The sequence below is a fragment of the Triplophysa rosa genome, linkage group LG19 (assembly GCF_024868665.1).
Source record: "Triplophysa rosa linkage group LG19, Trosa_1v2, whole genome shotgun sequence".
NCBI lineage: Eukaryota > Metazoa > Chordata > Actinopteri > Cypriniformes > Nemacheilidae > Triplophysa > Triplophysa rosa.
Genome location: NC_079908.1, coordinates 16,007,728 through 16,014,510, shown reverse-complemented (window position 1 = coordinate 16,014,510; position 6,783 = coordinate 16,007,728). Strand labels below are relative to the sequence as shown.

The 6,783-nt window shown below is 39.6% G+C and overlaps 1 long non-coding RNA gene across 1 annotated transcript; it reads left to right on the top strand.

Annotated features, from left to right (window-relative positions):
* Positions 1–4,394: 4,394 nt before the first annotated feature.
* LOC130570655 (uncharacterized) lies at positions 4,395–6,314 on the top strand. Its single transcript, XR_008964985.1, has 4 exons — positions 4,395–4,621; positions 4,963–5,027; positions 5,402–5,501; positions 5,770–6,314. It is a non-coding gene; the product is annotated as an uncharacterized LOC130570655 (long non-coding RNA).
* Positions 6,315–6,783: the final 469 nt, after the last annotated feature.

Genomic DNA, 6,783 nt, shown 5'->3' with positions numbered 1-6,783 from the left:
CTGCATACCTCCTCTCTGTACAAACATAGGTATGTAAGTTTGGTAATGGATGGTTATTGCATTAGGTGCAATGCATGATGCATTATAGTCCATGAAACTTTAATTAGGGCCCGAGAGCCCTATTGTTTCTGTGTTCTTCTCCCTCTTTGATCGCTAATTTGAAGACCTAAACATGCTCAAAAACTCACAATAACTTGCGCACGCATGAGACGTGGCGAAAATTTACGTCTGATAGGGGTTTCAAAATTAGGCGTGGCAAAATGGCTCGCTAGCGCCACCTAGAACTGCCCAGACCGCTACGCAAAATGTACATGCACCAAATTTGGTGTGCTCATAGAACATTAAGAATCATTAAGAAAAGTCTCTTGGAGCATATCTCTAAACCCAACACAGTGTTGGGTGTAACTAGTTACCAAGTACTTAGTTACCGTAATTTAATTACTTTTCCCTTGAAAAAGTAAAGTAAGGGATTACTCTTGTTTTTTCTGTAATTTAATTACAGTTACTTCTGATGTAATTAAACTAAATACTTTGTGTATTTAGTGTGTGTGCAGAAGAGGAATTGACATCAAAATTCAAAGTCTAACTTTAAAAACCTTGCTTTAATGTATAATCCTCTCAGTTAATAATACTACTTTATGTAGTTTAATATTATTTATTTGACTGAATTAAAAGAGCCGTTTCATGTCTATCCTTGAATCACTTAACTAATCAAGGTTGATGTAGAATATAGAAAGTAATAAGTAATAAGTAACTAAATACTTTTTCGAGAGAGTAATTTGTACAGTAATGTAATTACACTATTGAATATGTAATTAGTAACTAGTAATTAATTACTTTTCAGAGTAACTTACCCAACACTGACCCAAGAGGAAGACCGTTATTTTTAATTTCCTGTTTAATTTGGTAATTTTTTGCAATTTCCAGACGTCGTACTTTAACGAACTCCTCCTAGTTTTAATCCGAGTTTTAATCCGATCATCATCATTTTCATGTCATTCTCATTTTAAGGCCTTTGCGAAGCTAAATTGCGGAGATCCTGACTTTTCGTGAGGGAACGTGACCCTGGCGGCCTGCCAAAGTTTGGCGTTTCGCCATGAACAGGAAGTTGTTGTAACTCAGGCCTACAATGTCCAACAGGCCCCAGACTTCACACATTTGATAAAAGTCCTGGCTTGAATATATCTACATGGTAATATTCAGATACTGATATAGCGCCACCTGCAGGAAACAGGAAGTGACATGTTTTAAACTGTGATTAACTCCTCATAGAGATTCAAACAGGTCAGCATCATATTTGGCCAGTATGATCTTCAGACCTTTGTGATGATACATTGCAAGTTCCTGACTTTTCATTGAGGGGCGTGTCCGTGGCGGCCTGACAAAGTTTGATGTTTCGCCATGAAACAGGAAGCTATAGTAACTCAGGCACACAATGTCTGACCAGCCTCACATTTCACATGTTTGATAATAGTCCTGGCCTGAACACATATCCATGTCAGTGTTCACTCATAGCAATAGCGCCACCAGCTGGCAAAAGGGAATGTGACACATTTAAATAAATAACAAATCCTACTATACAGTAATTCGCCTGCATAAATTTTATTGCCTACCATTTACTGTTTTCCTTACACAATCGTGCAGCAATTGCACTTACTTGTCTATCATCTCAATACCAAGAAAGAAATCTCTTGGACCCATGCTCTAAACCCACCGTGAAGTCATTTATTTTCACTTTCCACTGCACGTTCTGTGCACTTTTTTCCATTTCCAGGTGTCCTACTTTAACAAACTCCTCCTAGAGCTTTAATCAGATGAATATCATATTTTGTTAGTCTCACGTCAAGTTTTTTGTGATGCTAAATGGCGTAGACCTTGAACGCTCATGTGCCGGTCTTGTGAATGCTTAGTGAATGAGACCCGTTGTCCAGTCTGCTCCAAACTTAACATGTTTGATAAGAGTCATGCCCCGAAAGACGTGTTAAATATGTCAATATTAACCTATGGTACTGCGCCACGAACTGGCAGCAGGAAATCTGGTACATGTAAATAAATTAAAGTCTTTCTATAATATGACTTCCTATATGCGCATTGTCCACTGTTGGCTCTTCCTGAGGCCGACGGCTGGTGGTTGCACCGGGTTGCGGTGGCACTTTCCGCGAGGGCCCGAACATCGCTGCTCGCAGCTTTAATTGGTAAGTTGGAATTGCACTTCAAACCCGGTGAGTTATGGCTTCTATTCCTATTATTGTTACTTGCACCTCAAGTCATATGTTTAGCTTAGCCTTCTCTGTCAGCTGCGAGGGTTATATATGCGATAATTGCAGGGAAATAGTTAGGCTGACAGAGAAGATCTTAGAATTAGAGTCTCACATCCAATCTTTATCTGAGGATAGTAAGAGTTTAACGACCATAGAAAACACTTTGGATGCGAGCAATGTTACCACACATAGCTCGATTTCAGTTGAAAATCCCCCGCAGCTGGGAAACTTCGTGACTGTGAGACGGCGTAGTCGCAGGACAAATCATCACTCAACCGTTCCGATTACAGTCTCGAACAGGTTTGCCCCACTCAGTGGTGCACCGACTGAGAAACCTGCTGAAAGTGCCCTAGTTATCGGTGATTCTATTGTTCGGAACGTTAGCATAGAGGCACCAGCCACCATAGTCAAATTTTTACCGGGAGCCAGAGCGCCAAATTTAAATGTGCTGGCTAAGGCTAATCGTAAATTCAGTAAGATTGTTATTCACGTCGGCACAGATGATGTTCGACTCCGTCAATCGGAGATCACAAAAGATAACATTAAAGAGGTGTGTGAGCTCGCAAGCATGATGTCAGACACTGTAATATTCTCTGGCCCCCTCACTGCTTATTGTGGTGATGAGATTTATAGCAGATTATCATCACTAAAAGGCTGGTTGTCTGAGTGGTGCCTGCAGAATGATATAGTTTTTATAAATAACTGGAAGAATTTTGAGGGCAGACCTGACCTGTTGAAACGAGATGGTCTCCGTCTCTACTGGGCTGGGGCTTCCATCCTGTCTAGAAATATGGCAAAAAGTCTTAATAATGCTAATGCTAAAGCTTGACTCGCTGGGGCCCAGGTCAGGGAGCAGACAGAATAGTTTACACGTCACAGAATACATAAAATGTACAACATGTAATAATCCCTTCTCCCGAACATCATAAAATAGAGACTGTGTCTGTCCCCCGGATTAGCAAGCATAAAATAATGCGTAAACCTCTTGAAAGTAATTGTCATGGCTCTGCTTCATTTAGTCATGTTTTTCTTGGTCCTGTAGCAGAGTCATGACAAAGCCTTTGGTTATGTGTGGAGAGAAACATATTATTGTCCTTTTGACAATAATATACGTTCTCTCCAGTGTCTCGTCATTGGCCCCGCCCCTCTCGTTTCCTTGTTATCTTTCCCTGAGTGTTTTATGTTCCACACCTGCCTTCGTTCGTTATCCTTCGTTTGTCTGTCCTATTTAATACCCTCATGTTTCTTTGTCCTGTGCTCGTGTATTGCATGTGTACGTACGTTTGATGTGCTGTGTTTACCTGTCCTGTGTGCTTACTATTGTGAGTATTCACCTTGCCGTGTTGGTTTTTTTGGTTTTCCTGCCCCTGGACGTTGTGTCGTGTTTTGTTTTGCCCCACCGAGGGAAGTGTTTGGTTTCTAGTTTTGTGTTTTAGTTCGTTCCTGTTTTTGACACCCCCTCGTGGGTTTTTGTTTTGTTCTTTGTTTGTAATTAAAGTCTTGTTTTGTTAACCCCTCCACGCCTGCCTGCGCTTGGGTTCTTCTCTCCACGCACCATCGTGACAGTAATTTAATTAACGTTAAACAAATTAAACATGAACAAAATACAGATAATAAACTGTTACGACTCGGATTGCTAAATATTCCCACTAAACATTAGACGTCTGATGGACGTGCAGATCATGTCTATATTGCGTCCGTCGGTCCAAAACCAATGTTGCACGTCTACACGACGTGCAAACAAGGTCTGCTATTTGGACGTCTAACCATGACCCTATGTGGATGTCATAATGTAGTTCAACATTTGGACGTCTAAGACATGTGCAGAAAAATGACATTATGGATGTAATATTTTTTACTTAAGACAAATATCAACATGGTTAATGATTATGAATATAGGTTATTTGTGATGAAACAGTAAACAGTATCTGTTATTTGATTATTTATTTATTGAGTACATGTTTTAAATTTTCCTTTTTTTCCTCTAATTTTCTGGTTTATTTTGTGACTGGACCGCAGTTTTTTTCTACATCGTTGTGATTAATGTGTTAGATGTTATCAAGAAAATGGAACAGGTTAGAAAATTAAGCATTCTAACTTTTGAGTTAGCCGAAAGCAAATATATTGCGGCAGTGGACTCGTCGAGTTGTAGGCTGTGTGGTACCCGACCGTATGATTTGAACCAGTCAACGCCACTCTGATTGGCTGAGGCAGCAAGTCATCATAACCAAACCAGTAAACGCCACTCTGATAGGCCGAGGCAACACGCCAAGCATTCGGCACGTATACTTCTGAAGCAAGTGGACGACGTTCGGCTCTGTTCAGCTAAAGCAAAATCATCGTTTTCCACTCAGTTGAAGGTAAATTCGGTCAGCTTATTTAATTTTATGTTCATTTATAGTGTTAGCTGTTTTAGCTTTGTTGTCTTAAACTACCCAAACCTGCTATGGGTACAATTAGCATTGCATCTCTTCCCAATATAAGATAAGGCTTCATTCAGTGATTAACAACACTACAGGACTGTATTCCCTTCCAAGATGTACAATATAATCATATAACATGTAGTTTGACCTGTTTCTTTGAGAGTTTTACAAGTCTGGAAGTAAAGGATAGCTTAGCATAACGCAATTCAGTGCACTCGCACACAGTTAGGTTCCTCTCGGGAGTGTCGGTCAACTTTATCATGGACTTATTCCAACAGTTGCTGCAAATTGCAAGAATTGGAGGGAAGAACACCAAGGACTGTGTCCACAATGTCCTTGACAGGTATGTTTCTACATACAGTATGAATTGTGTGTGACGTTTGGGTGATCTGTGGTTTTCAATGTCTGAACAATGCATCGGTTCATTTGTCGTTTTTTCTTGCTTAACTCTTGTCCACCCCTTGGTAAATTTTTTTGGGGCATTTTTCAATTAAAAATACTCCATTTCAAGTTCACAACACAATGCATTGTGAGCTTATAGACCAGCTTTTCAGGGACAAGGAGATATGTTGTAGACTCTACAATGTAGAGGGATAAAAGGTGGGGACCACTGTAGAAGACACTACTCAACGTAGTATAAAGGGTTTATGACATGCATAATGTTATTCCTACATATATCATTTACGTTGAATTATAAATGTTATCTATTTTCTTTAGGCTCTTCACTTGAGCCCTGATGGTGCAATTCAGTATGAATGGGAAGGGAAAAAGGGCATGGAATCTTTGGAGAAGACACAGGTTTATAGAGCAATGAAAGGTAAGCCCATATTTCATGTTGATCAAGGGAAAATAATTAGCTCCTGCCAATCTGTGAATAATGACTTGATTGGACAAAACATGTCCTTCCCTGTTGACATTTAAAATACAATGCTAACTGTCTACCATGGCTATTTTATCATTTGCTTAGGTGGTATTGTATCAATCCAGTATTGGTAGTTTTGCTTATGAGTAAAGGGACTTGGTGTAATGACTGCAGATTGCCTTTGCATATTTCTAATAATCTGTCTTTTATTTTACTTGTGCAGATGGAGTCATGATATTTGATGACACAGCCACAGAGGACTTCATGGGGATGAACGCTTCAGAACATCTGAAGCATGCACCGCAAAGAAGTGGAGGACATGCAGCAGCCACTGATTATCCACTGTGGTGCATCTTGTCATAGTTTTGTTTACACAGCTTTTGTACATTGTCTTCTTTTCTGTGTTCAGTATAGTTGCTTATGGTTGGATTCTTACCTCAAAACACTGTAATTATTTTCTTATTTTTATTTTACCCTCAGTGTTGATTTTAGAAAGTTAACTGTTCTGCTGGGTTAAGATGGGGGTTAATGAATCCATCAATCCTTTTCTATTACTGGTAGTTTCACTTTCATTTTAGTTTCGGCAGACAATCAAAGGTAAAGCATGTTGGCTTCAACTGATACACAACATTGAAGTGATGTCTGCATGCAAGCCATTCAATTCACGTTCCTTGTTTTTACTGGTAGTTGGCAGGAAATTCAACAAGTCAAAGCTTTATTAGTGACATGTTTGTGAAAGTGAATAAAAATAAAGATGGAAATAAATGAGTGGTGAATGAATTGTGATTTATTTGTAAACCTCTGTGTATAACTGTAGTCCCATGTGTTTCCAGAAAGTTGAGGACCTGTTTCCTGTACCAGTTCATTTTCCTATAGCTTCGTTTGGCTCAGCAGCAGGTTTGAACTGGAAATGCATGTTACACCTTTGTATGCTTTTCCAGTTAACATCTGCTGCTGTGACAGTCAAATGAAGCTAAAGGATAATGAACTTGAACAGGATGCCATCTTCTGAAATGGGACTACAGTTATGCACAGAGCCTAGAAGCCTTATAAAAACGTCTAAATGTATAAAAAATATTTTAAATTTGATGTAGAAAAGACGTCAACAACGACCACATTTGTACTACAATTAGCCCCTATACAGAAGTCATGTGGACGTCAATACTGGACGTTCGGAAGACGTTGAAAAAAAGACGTCGTCTGGCGTCACAGTCCGCACCTTCAGAGGACCCAAATT